This window comes from Cetorhinus maximus, chromosome 21 (assembly GCF_964194155.1).
Source record: "Cetorhinus maximus chromosome 21, sCetMax3.hap1.1, whole genome shotgun sequence".
Classification (NCBI taxonomy): Eukaryota; Metazoa; Chordata; class Chondrichthyes; order Lamniformes; family Cetorhinidae; genus Cetorhinus; species Cetorhinus maximus.
The window spans coordinates 95,311,734-95,332,095 of record NC_135899.1 but is presented as its reverse complement, the minus strand read 5'-3'; positions in this window follow the sequence as shown (position 1 = coordinate 95,332,095).

The window sequence follows — 20,362 nt, the reverse complement described above, 5'->3', positions numbered from 1 at the left end:
GAGTTTTTTCCATCCCTCTGAGGAGACCTGTAAACCAAAATAACTAAATTTACTGAATGACTAACTCCCAAATGAAGAAATTACCAACAAAATTCCACTTTATAGCTTTTTACTTTAACATGAATCAGAACCAATGCAAATTATACAATAATTAACAGGAAAATTATACTTCAAATGAAAAGGTAAATTTCAATTTATTTAGTTGATACAATGAAAACACATCTTACACAACCACAAGCATTCACATCACTTCGTACACAGATGTGGCACTAAATAGTTACACAGTTCTACAATATGCTGTTCTTCATTCGTGTAAGGTAAGTCAGCAATCCTCTCCAACAGCAACTTTCACCGTTGTGTTTCATGGGTATGATTATCATCAGCAAGGCATGCTTGTACAGACCCTCTCTCCTTTGGGTCATGATAGTCCTGATGGTTTAACTTTCCAGAATTCCTTTTCAACTGACCAACCAATAACACCCCGCTTCATGGTTTGGCCACTTCTGGGAAAAGACCCAGCTTGTTAGCGTCTGAGCTATTCACACAGCTTTCCAGGTTTTAGACCTTCTTAACCAGCTCCCTCAGTGCCTCCAACAGCTCCTGTCTTCTCTGCTAAACAGAAAAACTGACCTCTTTGAGAGTGAATTGCTTTTTCTCACAAGAATTCTATGTTCCTCTCTTTCGGTCTCTGTCTCTGCTTGTGTGTTGCACCTGTGCCTTCACCCTGCAGCTTGTCTGTTTGTAGCTTCCCTTGTGTCTGACAGCCACATGGTGTCTGTTTCTTAACTCCCTGTTGGCACTGCTTCAAGATCAAGGGTCTCCAGTTGCATGGACCAGTATTTCTCATTATCCAAGAAAATGACAATTGACCCCTTTACAATTGATGCAAACTCTTAAAAGTCCATTTCAAACATTCTTAAAATCAATTATAGATTCCACAGACCTTTTAAAGAAATGACACGATTTCCTTACTGTACCTGCTATCAGGTCAAATGCCATCATAGAGTCCAGAAAGATTTGCTTTTTTTTTAAACATTTGTCCTTGTAGAGAGGACAAAGTCAAAGATGAAACTATTGCCTCTTAACCTCCAGCCTCTGGCACATTGTTTAGACTTAAGGCATTAATTCCTTTTTGGAGTTGGTTGGTTGGTAGGTCTCTGTATTTTCAGGCAAAGAAGGGGGAAACTGGCTAGGGTTTGACTGCTGCACGCCCCCCCCCCCCCCCCCCCCCCCCACCACCACCCCACTGTTAAAAGGGTAAATATATGGAGCTTGGATGAATACTGGTTTAGGCTTGACTCTGATGCCCCCACAGTCAGTAACCCAGATGTTCAATATCTACAATCAGACCTGAAGAATGGCCATTGGATGAGGAATTGGAGGACAACCTCCATTTGCGGAACCATATCAAGAGTTATTGTCTTTGGGAGAGGAACAGTAGAATGGAGAAAAACATTGAAATCAGTTATGTAGGAAACTCCATTTTCTGCCAAACAAATTCGATAGGAATGAAAAAGGAAAGACTTGCATTTCTCTTGTGCCTTTGACCTCAGGATGTCCCAAAGTGATTTACAGTTGAGGAGTACTTTTGAAGTGTAATGTAGGAAGAATGGTAATTATATTGTGCACAGCAAGCTCCCACAAATAGCAATGTGAAAATGACCAGATAATCTGTTTATGCTGGTTGAGGGATAAATATTGGCCAAAACACTGGGGAGAACTCCCCTGCTCTCCTGCAAAATAATGCCATGGGATATTATTTTTAGCTCCATTTGTGAAGGCAGACAGGGTTTTGATTTAATATCTCAACTGAAAGACAACCTTTGGTTGTCAGTACTGTCCTGGAGTGTTAGCCTGGACCTTGTGCTTAAGTCTCTGGAGTGGGGCTTGAACCCACTTGAAGCACCAAATATGGTCCACAGCAGGAAGGAACACTCATTTTCATCCTTAGCCTGACCCCAGTTGGCTGATTTTTTTTGTTGAGGCAGCAACAATTGTTACAATTGTTCAACGGTTCTAGATGCTGAAGGGAAACTTAGCCAGTTTTACTGCTCCTGATCACTCCTGGTGACCAGCCAGGGTGTAGACTAAAGGGAATGATTAGGTTCAGTTGTAATGTTCCCAAACACAAGTGCTGATTGGACATGCTCTAGTTTTTTTCATTTGTAAAGTAGCAGCTGACATGTTGGAGAGCTTCCTGTCCATTTGCACATGGAACATACTCAGAGTGAAGCTGAGTTTAATGAGGAGGTGAATAGCATCGATTGTAAAACTGTTGTATTTTTAATTAATTTTCTATTTGTCCCAAGGATGCAGATGATGTTGGTGAGGGCACAAGTTCTACTTATTTCTGATTGACCTGAGAAGCCTGTCAGGGAGCTGATATTAAGGATATAGAGTAACTGGAGCATCGAATAACTAATCCAGTTGAGTTTTTGAGAAGGCCATTAAGAATTAGATAATAAAATATCTGTTGATGTTTCTATAATGGGCTTCCAGAGAGCATTTGATGAGGCTCCACATGAGATTATTAGCAATAATATGGATCGGGAAATAGGCCAGGAAGGTAGGAGACAGACAGACAGGCAGGATAAATGGGTACGCTGGTTGACAGGATGTGACATGTGCCGTTTCCAAGGGACCAACCCTGTGGCATGATCTTTTCACTATACACTACGCTAATGGCTTGGATGAAGGAATAGAGAATTATGTGTGGTGCAGGTAGGAGGTAGAATTCACAAAGGGACTTAGAAACAAAACTATGGTAAATGGAGTTCAATGTGAGGTCATCCACTTTGGACCCAAGAATCAGTTGAGCTTTTAAAACAATCCAACAGCTTTCAGATCTTTCTAATGCTGACCCACAAATTACCAAATTTATATTCAATTTTGCGGCTTGATATAGGATTTGAACTCTTGGGGCAGCATTTTCCTGTCGGGGGGGGGGGGTGGCGGGGCCCACTCTCCGACGTGTAAAATGACATGCGGTGATGTCGGGCGTGCATCCCCACGTCACCAAGCGTCATTTAGATTGTCAGTTCGACAGGCGCGCAGCCAAGTTGGCACCTCCGTGCCTCAGGAGATCTCTGTGAACACAGGGAACCACTCAGGGAATCTCCCCCCCCCGCCCACCCGCACAGGGAGCGCTCAGCGCTTCCGGGCCCGAGTCACGATGGGCGGGCCTTAATTGGCCCACCCACGTAAAATGGCAGGACAGCCCCAATCGGGGGCGCTGATCGGGTTCGTGCCCGCCCTCACCTGCCTCTGCACAACCTCCCCACCAACGGGGGGGGATATTTCTGGCCCTGAATTCTGGGTTGCTGCTCCAGTTCCTTAACTAGCTGGTTGCAAGATACAGTAGGGAAGATGGAAAATTCTTGAAGGTTTTTTTTGGGCAGGGGTGGGGAGGAGGGAATGGTAAACCAATCATTTCTGTAAAAATGCCTGGGTTGAATCTTCCTCTAAATCATTCCTCAAGAGTTGGCGTATTTTTAAAATGCAAGCTCGTTATGTTGGGCTGCACACACTCAAGTTTCAAAAGAGTAAATCAGGAGGTGAAATAAATTCCTTGAATGTTGTCCTTTTCAGATTGACTGACCTGACCCAACAACATATGAGGGACTGTATCACTCATACTCCATGGGGTCAGCCAACAGTTCAATAAATATCACATCCAGTGACTTTTTCTGCTAATATTAGAAATCATTTATTTTCACAAAGTGGAGGGCTAGGTGACAAACTGGTTGGAAGTCTTTGCAATGGTGAAAGGATTTGATGGAATACACACACACACATGATATTTCCACTTGAGGGAATTAGAAACTAGGTGCCATGGTGTGCTCGCTCATTAATAAGATAAATCCAATTGGGAATTCAGGAGGAATTTCTTTATCTAGAGAGTAGGGAGAATATGAAACTCACTACCACAGGGAGTAGTTGAGGTGAATAAAAGAGACATGTTTTAATAGAAGCTAGATTAATATACGCAAGAGGAAAGAGTAGGAAGGTGTGCTGATAAGGTGAGATGAAGAGGGTGTGAAGAAGCTCATGTGGAGCATAAACCCCAGTACGGAGCAGTAGGACTGAGGGCCTTGTTTCTATGTTGTACATTGTATATAATAGTAAACAAACAGACTTGTTGGCAAAATTTTAAATGTGCATCAACTGGGAAAAAGGAAAATATTTTATATTTTAATAAGGGATATTGAAATTGCTAGATTTCAAAATGCTAAGTGACTAGTGTTATGCTTTGAACTAGACACTTCCAACCTTGATACTTTGCGCTCCAGAAGTGTTATGTGGTTTATTTCAACTTATTTCTTGCTGAAAAAAGACTATTGTTGAAGCTTTCTGATTGAACAGATTGGTGATAGGGTTACTAATTTACGCTGTGCCCTACGCTACACTAGGTCTGAGGTGCACAAATTTCTTTCATTTTTCGATTTGATCTGTTTATGCCACTATAGTGTTTCAATAGATGACCACACCATAAATACTACCCGTTTGAAACATGTCAGCCACCATAAATTAGTTGAGAAATCTGCCAGGGGGTTCTCTACCGTGGTCTACCACAATCCTACCTTCACCGCTCAATATACATGTTGGGATTCTTACAGTTCCACAAGCTATAAGATTGGCCTTATCGGCAACCTTGTAAATAGGGCCCAAGCTATTTGCTCACCATGCAAGCTTGATGCTGAAATAGGGGCATCAAAGGCATCCTGCAGGATAATGGCCACCCAGTTCAGATCATTTCACATTGTATATCACACACACTTATGAACGGGCCTAAGGCCGTCACTTTTGGCCCTGAAAAGTGCCCAGTCTACCTCAGATTACCCTGGAAGGGCAAAGTATCTCAAAACTGTGAGCAACAGGTGAAGCTAGCTGTTCCACGCTGCTACTATGCAGTAGCAACATGTGCGATATTCTCCACTAACAGGATGCTGCTGTCAAGCCAAAAAGATGTTCTGCCTATCTCACAAATGAGTGATGTGGTGTTTGAATTTCAGTGCCAGTGTGATGCTCGGTATGTAAGCCACACATTCCAAAGACTGGAGGATCGTATTAAACAGCGTCTCCCAGCCACTGTTCACAACAGGCAGGATACAGACTGTACGCAGCCAGCTCATGCTTGCAAAACTCAAAACACAGTGTCCAACATTAGATATGATTCCGCGATTGGACAATATTTGCTAAATAACCCTCAATGTGCTAAAAATTACTCTGACAATCAATTTAAGGTTGTCAGTTGGACTCTGTGGTGCATTTGCATGTACTGGAAGCTACATATATTAATACACAGGGCCCTGTTCTTTGCAGACAGAAAGAACATGTTCACACATTACGTCTGTTTCAGCCAAACAAAATAAGTGTCAGCCATTTGCTGCCTCTTTCCTCAGGGCAATGCCTTGACCAATTAGAGTCGAGCTGCCAGGTTTAAATTTCAGACAATGCTTGGCAGTTGAGTGTCAGTCACCATTAACTGGTGCATTCTCCATGGCAACGCCTCTACCAATCAGCACTATCTTCTCATACAGTATAAAGTTGTTGCTTCCCCTGACATTGCAATTCTTGTGATTGACCTGATGAGTGCTCGACAAAAGGCTTTGACAAAATGTCTTTTTTCAGCAATACTCAAGTTCTGTACAACCGACTATTGGTCAATCCATTTAGATGGATTAAGGTGAGTTTATGTGTAAGGTGTTGGTGTTTGTCAAAAAACTTTTTAAGGCCTTTTAAATCGGAGCAGGATGAATAAATCACAGACACTTCAGCATGAGAAGTTCTAATTCATGTCATTTCCTTTAGGGGGCATTGCTACCAATGTAATGAATGATTCAATAAATGTAAGTACCATGAGGGTTAATCATTAACCAGAAAATAAATCTTAATTTAATCCTCAGTTAAAGATTTAGTAAAAATAAGCAGACATTGACAAATAACAACAGTTATAGTACATTAGCAGAATGAGATTTGGATAAAGCTAGCCAATGGCTAATTGCAATCTGATCAATTTATATATTTTTCAAGATTGTCATCAAATTCCTGTCTTGTTGGGCTTATGTCAGTTGAAAAATTAATTGAAATATGGCATATTATTGCTTCTCTCCTGTGCAAAGGACCTGAATTCTGTTCTGCTATGCATCACTGTGCCTTGATATGAGTTGTGTTTAAGAAGTTATAAAAGATTTAATAACACCAATTTCCAGTGTTTCTGGTTTGACCCAATAAGTAGAGTTACTCTTCTCATTCATAGGCCAAGGCTCTGAATATGAATGATGCTGTGACTGGGCTGCAGTCGAATCATTTCCTTTCCCTTCTACATGGTAACAAGCAGGAAGAAAGACTAGCAATGGGAGCACATCCTCCATCCTTAGTCATTAATGTCCAACATCTTCACCATTCAATAAAGGACGAGGAGACGCTTTAACTCATCCCTGCCAGTTAGTGAGATTCCTGGAAATGGATCCAAAGTTTGAATACAGTGGGAGGAAAATGTGTACATGACACCATTCTTGAAAAGACAAAAAATTAAATTATGATATGTATCAGTGCATCTTTTACTGTTTGAATAATTAAAACCATGTTCAAACAGGTGACAACACCAATATCAATAAGGAGCCAAAAGGAAATAGATTTTCTTCCAACAGAGGGTTATTGTGATCTATGATAACTCCAGGGTTTAGCTATATATTCTGTAAAAAGTTTCTGAGATACTGATTTTTAATATTTTCATCACAGTTCAGCGAGTTTGAAGGTTGAGTGATTATTGGAATGTGAGGAAGTGAGAGTTAGTTGGTAGCACATGAAAGTCATATGTTAAGGAAGAAGGATGACATTGAACAAGCATTGGTGTGTCTGAGGAATTTGCTGGTAGGTGAAATTCCTGGAACATTTAAGGTCCTGCTTTCCTTTATCATCTTTCTGTGACATCATTTGTTTTTGCTGTTTGGGCTCTCTTGATGCCTTGGTTTTAGTAATAGCATTATTAGAAACAAAGATTTTAATTTCTACAACACCTTTCACAATTTCAATATGCCCCAATGTGCTTTACAGCAGATTAAGTATTTCTTGAAGTGTAGTCACTGTTGTAATGTAGGAAATAAAGCAGGCCAATTTCTATGCAGCAAACTCTCTCAAACAGCAATATAGTAACAGCTCACTCCCACCTTCTCAAGAGCAACTAGGGATAGGCAAGAAATGCTGGCCTAGCCAGCGACACCCACATCCTGTGAATGAATAAAAAAGAAACAATCCAATCATCTGCTCTTGTGATGATGACTAAAGGATAAATATTGGCCTGGACACTGGGGAGAATTCCCCTGCTTGTCTTCAAAATAGTGCCATGGGATCTTTCACATCTACCTGAGAGGCAGATGGGCCCTCAGTTTAACATCTCATCGAAAGATGGCACCATGTTATGACGTGGCAGATGATGTGTGCCAGGCAGACCAAATCCATGAGGGAACCTTGGTCGCGCTATCACAACAGTTTTGCAATTTGTATTTATTATGCGAAGATGTGTGCACTGAATTCAGAAGTAATGAGTCCTGTTATGGCACAGTGGATGGTAAATGTCGAGATGCCCAAATCCCAGAGGCAAACTTGAAACAGCTGCCACAACTGTTTTCAATTTGTATTTTATTTCAAGTTGGGTACTTTGAATTCAGTGGTAATAAGTCTACCGAGGTTTAGAGGTTTTTTAACAAAATTAAATTAAACATTTATTAATAAAAGAAAATATTTTAAACACATACATAGGTCTGCAAATCACTACTATAATAACTCCTAAACCCCCCAAGTAATCTGACTCCGGTTACCCCTCCATTAAGGCAACAGTAAAAACAAATACATTTCATCAAACCCAGAAAACACACAATATCCTGGACAGTAGAATTCAGTAGAATTGAGTTTTCTCAGCTTTGGTTCCTGTAGGTAGCAACTTGATAGATACAGACTGGAGGCTTTTCACACCTGTTAGATCTTAGAATTCCTTCTCCGTTATGCATAACTTCATCTCCTTTATTCATGTTTCTCCCTTTTTAATGTAAATTCCATGTTCCAATATGTCTTTGCAACTTTACTCTTCTCTTATCGGTAACCTTTGGAAAAAATAAACGCTGTTTGGCTTAGCTTATGGCTAGGTGTATCTAATCCAACTCAATTAAATCCCCCACACACACCCACACAAGAAACTAACCCAAACCCCACCATTAGCCTACCTTTACAATAAGTCACAATAATATTGTGAAAATTATTAAATTTTCATGACAGTCCACTAAGACCTTTAGAGATTTTTAAAAATTAAATTAAAATATTAACACAAGATTTCAAACACAAGAGTACAATCACTTATAACTATATATAACTATAGTTATAACTTATAGTGATAAGTGATATAGCTATAGTTATAACAACTCCTAGAATTCCTAATTAATCTGACTCCCAGTTACACACCCCCTTTAAGGCAACAGTCCTAAATAGATTTTAGATTTGAAACAAAACCAGCAAGTTAACACAGTACCCACTTGATGGTGGAATTACAAATGGTTCCCCCAACTTCAGTCACTACATAGCAGACTTCTGCAGAAATGGCTGGAGGCTTCTTGAAGGCTGTTTCACACATACCTGTTAGATCTTACATGGCCCTCTCCTCACATAGCCTTTCATTCTCCTTCATATATGTTTATCTCTCTTTAATGTGTAAATTCTATTGTTAGATATGTCTTTGAAACTGTATCTTCCTCACAATATGTAAAAACTTTCATGTTGACAATATTGTCAGTAAACTTTGGGAAAAATAAACACACTCCTTAGCCTTGCTTTTCTGGCTAGTTGTAAACAGACTAACATCCCTTTGAAATCCAACAGTCCCTTCCCTTATCTAAAAATGCAAATTCCCTTCACACCTTACATGCTAAGCCAGTGTCCATGTTTACTAATTAGCATATCAAGTATGTTTCTACACCTAGCTTCTTTTGATGATTCCAAGCTTGCAGTCTCCCTATCTCCAAATATAAATAAATCACACAGACAGAACCACCTATACTTACACCCATAAACCTACTTCACAATAAACCAGAAAATTATTATACATTCATAACACAACTCTGATAGTGCTGCTCTCTATAAGAAATAGAAGCAGGAGTAGGCCCTTGAGCCTGCTTCACCATTCAGAAATGATCTTGGCCTCAACTCCACTTCCCTGCCTTCCCCATGACCCTTGACTCCCTTGTAGTTCAAAAATCTGTCTCACTCAGCCTTGAATATGTTTAGTAACTCTGCCTCCACTGCTCTCTGTGATAGAATATCCCAAAGATTCACAACTCTCTGAGAGAAGAAATTCCTCTTCATCTCTGTATTGAGCTGTCATTATTTTGAAACTGTGTCCCCGTGTTCTAGATTCCCCTACGGGGGGAAGCATCCTCTCAGCACCTACCCTGTCAAGCCTCCTCAGAACCTGACGGACCATAACGTCCGATCTCCAGGGTGTTGAACCTGGGGGACAGCTAAATTGCGCTACCCCCCCTTCCCCCACCCTCCAGAAGTCCCCACATAAGGATTGCACAGCAATTGCCCAGGAGGTTCAAACTTCCATTGGGCAATTACCTTGCACTGGGAACAGCCTGATACTTCGATTTAAATTGCAGTCTTCAGACGGTTCTGACTTACAGGAATAGGTACCAGAAAAAGTTGGAAGAATTAAAGCCACTTCTAAATCTTGGATAACTATAGTACTGGCAACTAGATTGGCAGGGGATGGGAACCTGAACGGGGAGACACAAGGGAGGGAAACAAAGATAGAAATGAAAGACAGAAAAGTAGAAAGCAAAAGTGGAAGGCAGAGGAAACGTGGGCCAGCAGCAAATAGTCATCGTACAAAAAAAGGTGTGTGAAAGTGTAGAAATGACAAGTCTAAAGGCACTGTACCTGAATGCATGGAGCATTCGCAATAAGATAGATGAATTAACAGCACAAATAGATGTAAACGGGTACAATATGATTGCAATTACGGAGACAAGGCTGCAGGGTGACCAAGGCTGGGAACTGAATATCCAAGGAAACTCGATATTTAGAACAGACAGGCAAAAAGGAAAATGAGGTGATGTGGTGTTGTAAGGATGAAATCAGTGTGATAGTGAGAGGGGATATTAACTCAGAAAATCTAGATGTGGAATCAGTCTGGGTGGAGTTAAGGAGCAGCAAGGGCAGAAAACATTAATGGGAGTTGACTATATGCATCCAAACAGTAGTGGTAAGGGAGGGAATGGCATTAAACAGGAAATTAGAGATGCAAGGGTGCTACAGTAATCATAGGTAATGTTAATCTACATTATTGACTGGGCAAACCAAATTAGCAATAATACTGTGGCAAATGAATTCCTGGAGTGTGTACAAGATGGTTTTTTAGACCAGTATCAAGAAAGACTAGGGAACAGGCTATTCTAGATTTGGTATTGTGCAATGAGAAGGGGTTAATTAATAAGCTTGTTGTGCTGGGCCCTTTTGGGAACAGTGACCATAACATGATAGAATTCTTCATTAGGATGAAAAGTAAAGTAGTCCAATCTGAAACTAGGGTCCAAAATCTTAACAAAAGAAACTATGAACAATGAGGCATGAGTTGGCCAAGATAGATTGGGGAACTTCATTAAAAGGCATGAAAGATAATGGCTAATATTTAAGGAATGAATTGGTGCATTGCAACAGTGATACATTCCTTTCTGGTACAAAAGCTTGTTATGGACAAAGAAATAGACAAGTTGCAAACATATGTTTTGTATTGGGGGAGAGTGGATTTCAGTAAAATAAGGCAGGATCTGGCCAAGGTAGACTGGGAACAGCTACTTGTGGGGAAATCTACAGAGGAGCAGTGGGGGGCGTTCAAAAAGGAAATGGGGAGGGTACAGACTCAACATGTTCCCTCTAGGGTGATAGGAAGGAGCAACAAGCCCAGAGAACCATGGATGACCAGAGATATTCAGGTTACGATGAGAAGGAAAAGAGAGGCTTTTAGCAGGTACAAGGGGAGCAAATCAGTAGAGGCATTAGTGGAGTACAGACAGTGCAGGGTGGAGTTTAAGAAAACGATTAGGAGAGCAAAGAGGGAATATGAGAAAGCTCTGGCTGGTAAAAGTAGGGAAAATCCCAAGATATTCTATAAGTATATCAATGGGAAGAGGATAACCAAGGAAAAAGTAGGGCCCATAAGGGACCAAGGGGACAATCTATGGGTGGAGCCAGAGGATATCGGTAGAACGTTGAACGAATACTTCACATCCGTCTTCACCCAAGAGAATGAGGATGAAGGTATGGAACTTGGGGAGAGAGACTGCGAGGTTCTTGAGCAAATTGATATAGGGAGTAACAAGGTATTGGAGGTGATGGCAGGCTTAAAAGTGGACAAATCTCTGGATGATTTGTGTCCCAGATTGCTGAGGGAGGCAAGGGAGGAGATCGCAGGGGCTCTGACTCAAATTTTTAATTCCTCTCTGGCCACAGGGGAGGTGCCAGAGGACTGGAGAACAGCTAATGTGGTTCTGCAATTTAAGAAGGGTTGTAGAGATAAGCCAGGGAACTACAGGCCAGTGAGTCTCACGTCAGTGGTAGGGAAACTATTGGAGAAAATTCTGAATGAGAGAATCTATCTCCACTTGGAGAGGCAAGGTTTGATTAGGGATAGTCAGTATAGCTTTGTCAGAGGGAGGTCATGCCTAACAAATTTGATTGAATTTTTTGAGGAGGTGACCAGGTGTTTAGATGAGGGTAGCGCAGTTGATTTAGTTTATATGGATTTCAGCAAAGCCTCTGACAAGGTCCCACATGGGAGACTTATAAAGAAGGCAAATGCACATGGGATACAGGGTAATTTGATAAGGTGGATTCGAAATTGGCTTAGTTGTAGGAGGCACAGGGTGATGACAGAAGGATGCTTATGTGACTGGAAGCCAGTGTCCAGTGGTGTACCACAGGGATCTGTGCTGGGTCCCCTATTATTCGTCATTTATATAAACGACATAGATGACTATACGGGGGGTAGGATTAATAAGCTTGCGGATGACACAAAGAATGGCCGGGTGGTTAACAGTGAGGTTGAGTGTTTTGGGCTACAGGAAGATATAGACGGGATGGTCAAATGGGCAGATAAGTGGCAGATGGAATTTAACCCTGAAAAGTAAGAGTTGATACACTTTGGAAGGAGTAATTTGACAAGGAAGTATTCAATGAATGGCATGGCACTAGGAAGTTCTGAGGAACAAAGGGACCTTGAAGTGTGTGTCCATAGATCTCTGAAGGCGGAGGGGCATGTTAGTGGGGTGGTGAAAAAGGCATATGGGACACTTGCCTTTGTCAATCGAGGCATAGATTACAAAAGTAGGGAGATCATGTTGGAGTTGTATAGAACCTTGGTGAGGCCACAGCTGGAGTACTGTGTGCAGTTCTGGTCGCCACATTATAGGAAGGATGTGATTGCACTGGAGGGGGTGCAGAGGAGATTCACCAGGATGTTGCCTGGGATGAAACATAGCTTAACATCAGTGGTAGGGAAAATGCTAGAGTCTATTATAAAGGATGTGATAACAGGACACTTAGAAAATATCAACAGGATTAGACAAAGTCAACATGGATTTATGAAAGGGAAATCAAGCTTAACAAACCTACTGGAGTTTTTGAGGACGTAATCAGCAGAATAGATAAGGGAGAACCTGTGGATGTGGTGTATTTGGATTTTCAGAAAGCTTTTGATAAAGTCCCACATAAGAGGTTAATGTGCAAAATTAAAGCACATGGGATTGGGGGTAATATACTGGCATTGATTGAGAATTGGTTAGGCAACATGAAACAGAGAGTAAGAATAAATGGGTCTTTCTCAGAGTGGCAGGTGGTGACTAGTGGGGTACCGCAAGGATCAGTGCTTGGGCCCCAGCTATTCACAATATATATCAATGATTTGGATGAGGGAACCAAGTTTGCTGACAACATGAAACGTGGTGGGAGTGTGAGCGATGACGAGGATGTTAAGAGGCTTCAAGGTGATTTAGACAGGTTGAGTGAGTGGGTGAACACATGGCAGATGCAGTATAACGTGGATAAGTGTGAAGTTATCCAAAACAAAAATAAAAATACCTGGAAAAACTCAGCAGGTTTGACAGCATCTGCGGAGAGGAACACAGTTAACGTTTCGAGTCCATATGACTCTTCTGTTGAAGAGTCAAATGGCTCAAAACGTTAATTGTGTTACTCTGCAGATGCTGTCAAACCTGCTGAGTTTCTCCAGGTATTTTTATTTTTATTTTTGTTTTGGATTTCCAACATCCATAGGTTTTTGCTTTTATCTTAGTGTGAAGTTATCCACTTTGGTAGGAAAAACAGAAAGGTAGAGTATTATTTAAATGGTGATAGATTGGGAAATGTTGATGCCCAAGGGACCTGGGTGTCCTAGTGCACCAATCACTGAAAGCAAGCATACAGGTGCAGCAAGCAGTTAGGAAGGCAAGTGGTTTGTTGGTCTTCACTGTGGTGGGCGGGCCTCCCGCGTTTGGCCCCTGACTGCGATTTCACACTGGCTGCCCAATTAACAGCCAGCGTGAGAGGCTGAGCGGTGCCGGGGTGGAGGAGGGAGAGTTCTGATGTCAGCGTGGGTGCGGGGCGGGGGGTGGAGGGGCGCAATAAAAGCTCTCTGAAGGCAGGGAGCTGAAGAATTTAAAACTAAGAAATAAGGTTGTAAAAATGCAGAAAAGAATGTCCACACGTTGGACTCACTCACCTAAACATATAGGTTATAAAAATGCTTCTCAAGCATTTTTTTAAAAATTCATATCAGAAACCTCATCCTGCCCTTAGATGAGGTTCCCTCAAAAACACGAAGGCCACCTGACCAATTCGCCCACCCGCCAACCGTAATGGACGGGCAGCCAAGAATCACTGCTAATTGAAACTTTAATGGCCTTAATAGGCCTCTTAACTCTCAGCGGGTCCATTGACCGAAATATTGTGCAAGTGCACGATAACTTCGGGACGCTCACCTGACATCATCGCACGCTATTTTACACCCGATTGGGTCGGGCATTCGCCTGCCCATGGCATGTAAAACTCTGCCCATGGAGTTCGTAAGCAGAAAGTGATCCGCTAAATGCTGCTTCACTTTTTTAAACCTCGAAACCATTCATTTATCATTCAGGGCCTGGAGTTAATGAACCGGAAAATAATTATTCCATTATCCAGTGCTAAATTGGGTTAAGACAAAAATGGAAGCAGAAACTACATTCAGAGTTTCCCTGGTGCACTTGTGATATTCAGAGCCATCCTTCTGAACAACATTCCATTAAAACACTAAATTACTTTTCATAATTGTTGCAGAGCCTTGTGTTTTTATCATGTGGAAGTGTTCCCAAACAAAGACACTTTTCAAGGGCAAATTCTGGGTACCCATCATTGAATATGATGTGTTGAAATAGTATGATGCATTGCTAAATAGTTGATGATTTGGTTTTAATTTTCCAAAATTCTCTGGATTCAGGGAAGATTCCATTAGATTGGAAAATAGCAAATGTAACTACTTCATTCGAAAAGGGAGGGAGACAGAAAGCAGGAAACTATAGGCCAGTTAGAATAACATCTACCATAGGGAAAATATTAGAAGCTATTATTAAAGATGTTATGGCAAGGCACTTAGAAAAATTTAAAGCAATCAGGCAGAGTCAACATGGTTTTGTGACAGGGAAATTATGTTTAACCAATTTACTGCAGTCCTTTGAAGGAGTCACATGCGCTGTGGATAAAGGGGAACCGGTGGGTGTACCGCACTTAGATTTCCAGAAGGCATTTGATAAAGTGCCACATCAAAGGTTATTGCAGAAAATAAATGCTCATGGTGTAGGGGTTAACATATTGGCATGGATAGAAGATTGGCTAGCTAACAGGAAGCAGAAGGTCTTTTAAATGGGTCTTTTTCTGGTTGGTGGGATGTTACTGTTTATTGCGTAGGGAATTGAATACAAAAGTAGGGAGTTTATGCTTCGGTTGTACACGGCACTGGCGAGACCACATCTGGAGCACTGTGTACAGTACTTGTCTCCGTATTTAAGGAAAGATGTAAATGTGTTAGAAGCAGTTTGGAGAAGGTTTACAATGCTAATACCAGGAATGGGCAGGTTGTATTATGAGTAAAGGCTGGACAGGTTAGGCTTGTATCCACTGGAGTTTAGAAGAGTAAGAGGTGACGTGATCGAAACCTTCAAGATCCTGAGGGGCCTTGACAGGGTGGATGTGGAGAGGATGTTTCCTCTTGTGGGAGAATCTAAAACTAGAGGCCACGGTTTAAAAATAAGAGGTTGCTCATTTAACATACAGTCAGAGATAAGGAGAATATTTTTCTGTTGGAGGGTCGTGAGTGTTTGGAACTCTCTTCCTCAAAAGGCTGTGGATTCAGAGTCTTTGAATATTTTTAAGGCAGAGCTTAAATTCTTGATTAACAAGGGGGTGAAAGGTTATTGGGGGTAGGTGGGAGGTTACAGTCAGATCAGCCATGATTTTATTGAATGGCACAACAGGCTTGAGGGGCCGAGTGGCCTACTCCTGCTCCTAATTCATATGTTTGTACGTAATATCTTCAAAAACACTTTTCATAGTTAATGGGCCAAGAGTCAGTAACTGAAGCCAAGCTATGATTTCTGAAACAGATTATGGAATCTCTCTCAAGTGAGCTCTGTCTTTATTAAAAAGCGTCTCAATTTTTATTAAAATTTTTATTCGTTTATAAATGTACAGTTCCAGATGGTGAATTGTCATGGGAACATTAATGTGGCAACATTGATTTTGGTAAATCTTTACCTTTGCTGATGAGTCATCCAGGAGACCATAGGCCATTTAATATCTGTTCTCTGTATCTTAAAACAAATGGTGCAGTTTTTCACATGTTCCAGCTACTTCACATATGAAATACTGTCCCAGTAGCAAAAACAGGCTGGTAACTGCATATTCTGTGAGTTATTACCAGGGGAAATGGGTGCTTTTGAGCATTTACTTGTCCAAAAACAATTCCTCTCCACTCCCCACCCTGTTATCCTGAGATTGAGGGAGGGGCATCATTTGCAATTATAGGTTAGGTTCTCTAATGCAGAATAAAAAAGACTGCCTTGCATTTTTGAAAAAAAGCAGCTCAGTTTGGCAAATGCCTATGTAGAAAAATCCTTTCATATTTACATCATTTCCTTTTTTGGGCATCTTGGAAAATAGTAGTTAGTTACAAAATGGTACAAAAACAATGAAAGCAAAATACTGCAGATGCCGGAAATCTGAAATAAAAACAGGAAATGCTGGAAAAACTATAGGTTTGGCAGAATCGGCAGAGAGAGAGAAACAGAGTTAATGTTTCAGTGTAAGGAGTTATCTTCAGTACAAAATGGCACAAGCTGCCCAGGAAGATGTGACACTTTTTGTATGTAAGTGCATCAGTGGTGGGGCCTTAATATAGCAGTGCAAATCTGCAGAGGGATAATCCTAAATACATTGAGTGTTGTGATATGAAAATATTGTGGGCCTTAATAGTAATGAACGTGTTAATAAGTTTGCATGAATTCCTATGTCGGCTATTTTAGCAGGGTTTTAAAAAAATAAATGCATTTATAGATTTGTTTCTAACCATGAACAACACAATTTTTAACCTGTGTCTGAGAAATATTTCAGTTCCAAACAGAATATCAGTCCAATAGCTTTGATCCATCAGGATGTGAATATCTTTGTAGAAAATTGGAAGCCAGCAGCTTGGATGTAATGACTGTTGCAGAGATCAGTGCTCTTTGTGTTGTATTGCACTTGTACATAAAATACAACCTTGAAATTCTGATCCATCCTTCTGGGCTATGTTTCGGGGAATAATATCCCTGATGATATCTGGAGGGTTAATAAAGAAAATCTGCTCTTCTACGTCTAGCTTAACAATACTAAGGGATGAAGCAGTTGCTGCTTTTTGGCATCCATTGTCATTCTCTGTTTACAGATCTTCCTTCCCTCTGCCCCCCATCCAAGTGCAGCTGGACTCTGACCTTAGAACATCACTTCCATTGTTACCTCACTCCATCCCCCTCATCCAATCCATAACACCTCGAGAGGACTGAGGGGGGATTGGGTCCACTTCCAGATATTGCTTCTTGTTGCAAGCTTAGTTCCCGATGGAAGAAAACCAAATTAATTTCATTCTCTTTACAGATTAGAAAGTGCACATGGGAAGGTGATTTCACAAACCTAAAAATACATTTTCATAAATAGGATTTCATTTGTCCAAATAAACATTTTAACACTATTTAGAAAACGTAATCCTCTACTGCCCCGTCTTATGCAGCTGGGAGAGGAGGGGAAAGGAGTGGAAGGTGATTATTCAAAGCTCCAAACGACTCTTTGTACAAGGGCACAGCCCCTTGTCAAAAAGACTAAGGATTGTATGTCCTGAGCGCTCACACTATGCACCTCATTCCTAGCATTGACATGACAGAATCATTTCAATGTGGTAGAAGAAACAGAAGAGGAGGATGTGGTGTGTGGTAATGGAAAAAAAAATCTCTTAATAACAATGTAATGGTTGAAAGATGGTGGGGGAACTCCTAATATTTAAGAAGTGTAAAAGTTAACGCACTGACGACACTGACATCTCGGTGAGTATTGAAGTCAGTAGAAAATAAGAAGAACAAAGTGTTCTCAATGGAATAACTCTCCTGATTGGGCCATGCATCACACATTATGACTCAGCACTTGATTTTAACCCTTTGGCTAGACCTCTGACAGAGTAAGTAAAGATACAGCAAAACCACATAATTCAGATTATACAAAGATTACAGAGAATCAAGCTATGCTTAATTCTTAGTGAGAATCTGAATATCTCAGTGGTGAGGTTAAACCATCTCTAAGCAATCACAAATATTTAACATTCTGGGAGTGAGTTTGAAGTATTGGGGTTGGGGGTTGGGGGCAAAAGGAAGGAAGGATGAGCAGGTTGCAAAAGAGTTTCTTTTAGTCATGTAACCCAATGCCTCTGCTTAACTCCTACTGGAGAAAGGATAACAAATGAATGTCAGCTGGGCTGAATTTAAGGTGTTTTTTGATACATGTTTGTTAGACCGGCAATGATCAATTTCAAATGAGAATGGCCATCTTTGCTGTGTGTATTTTAAGTTCTTTACTGCCTATTGCCCATTTCAAAGCAATGGGATGGGCTGATTGGACGATTGGCTGGTGAGCGCCAGCAGCCATTAGAGGGATTGCTGCCTGCCTTTCAATCAGAGGGTTTTTGTTATTTGTTCCAAACTGGTTTGACCTGTTAGTGGGAATGTGGGAATAACTGCTCCATTTTATTGAGAGTTCCTTGGAGGTGCAGTAAGGTGGACGACCCTCTTTGAAGCTCAAAGCCACCCTCCTGTAAATCTTGAGGCCTACATTGAATAGCAATCCCACAGAGCCGTAACCGATCAGCGTTGGGAAAGTGCAGGCCCACAGGAGTTAGAAGAAATAAATACACACTTACCTGGTCTTGAAAATTGCGAGGCCACGTCCATTCACTGGAGCTGCTGGGGGCCTCCATCGAAAGGATCTTCGCAGGCCCCAGCGAATTGAGAGGCCCCTACCCCTTCTTCACAGCACTTGCTGCTGTAAAGCAGGTACGTTTAAAAGGCCCAGGGGAATTGACAGGCCAGGGGGGAGGTAAGTGTCCAAGGTAAGTAGATAGGATTTGGGGGTTGGAGGTGTTGGGCGGTGGGGGGTTGTTGGGGGTGTCCTGAGTGCAGGGAGGGGGCATGGGGAGAGTGTCGGAGGTCAGGGGTTGGGGGTGGTGGGGGGGGGGGGGAGGGTCTGGAGGTTGCGGGGGTCGGGGGGGGTCGGGGAGGGGAGGGTCTGGAGGTTGCAGGGGTCGGGTGGGGTGGTCTGGAGGTTGCGGTGGTGAGGGGGGGGGGGGCCTGGAGGTTGCGGGGGTGGGGTGGGGTGGTCTGGAGGTCAGGGGGAGTGATGGCGGCCGGGTGGGGGGGGCGGGGTGGCGGGAGGGTGGGTGGGGTGCGGAGGTCTGGAGGTTGCGGTGGTGAGGAGGGAAGGGGGGTTCCGGAGGTCAGTGGGGTGGGGCGACAATTCTATCAGATGCTTCTAAAGTTTCATGGCTGTGTCTCTGAGATGACCCTGATCACAGAGCACAAGCGAGCTGCCCTCGGCCAGAGAGGAGTCAGACATTCTCAGAGGCTGTGTGAAGATCTATGGAGTGTCCTCACTGCATGTTGTCATCATCCTCCTGCAATCAAGCAACTATTAGGGCCTCCACTGCATCTCCATGACAGGAGCATTCTCACAGAGAGTATTGGTGCTGCGATAAGCCAGACTGGAGTCAAAGGTTCACAATGCGATGTGAGGAACTATGGGGACACCTCACTACAGGTCATCATCATCCTCCACAAACCTGGCAGCTATGAGGGCCTCCTGAGTGCGCCTGACTCATCCGGCCAGTGCAAGGGCCTCATCCCCGTCATCGTCACCACTGAGGAACCCCTCACCCTCATCCCCACTGCCATTCTCCTCACTGGAGGAGACCTCCAGCTCCTCCATCTCCTCCTCAGCCAGCTCCTCTCCCTGTTGCAGCGCCAGGTTGTAAAGGGTGCAGCAGGCGATGATGTGTGACACCCTCTGTGGACTGTATTGCAGGGCTCCACCAGACTGGTCCAGGCACCGGAACCTCATCTTCAGCATCCCGATGGTCTGCTCCACCAAGCTGTGAGTTGCAGCATGAGCCTCATTATAACGTCGCTCTGCTGCAGTCTGAGGCCACTGCACGGGTGTCATCAGCCACGGCCTCTGTGAGAAACCCTTGCCCCCGAGGAGCCAACCCTGTAGCTTCTGTGGACCCTGGAATACCTCAGGGATCTGTGAGCGACTCAGGATGTAGGCATCGTGCACACTCCCTGGAAACAGTGCACATACCTGTAGGATGCTTTTCTGGTGGTCGCACACCAGCTGCACGTTCAGTGAGTGGAAGCCCTTGCGGTTGATGAAGTCACCGTGATTAGAGATGGAGACCTGAGCACCAGATGAGTGCAGCCAATCGCACCCTGCACCTGTGGGAATCCCGAGATCAGGGCTAATCCTATGGCCCTCGTATCCTGGCTGTCCCGGTCCCGGGCGAAATGCACAAAGTTATTGCCATGGAGAAGATGCATCTGTGACCTCATGGATACATTTGTGGGTGGCCAATTGTGAAATCCCACAGAGGTCGCCTGTGGAGCCCTGAAAGGAGCCACTGGCATAGAAATTGAGCACCGCGGTCACTTTCACAGCCATTGGCAGTGGATGCCCTCCATGCCCCCTTGGCGCCAAGTCCTGCAGTAAG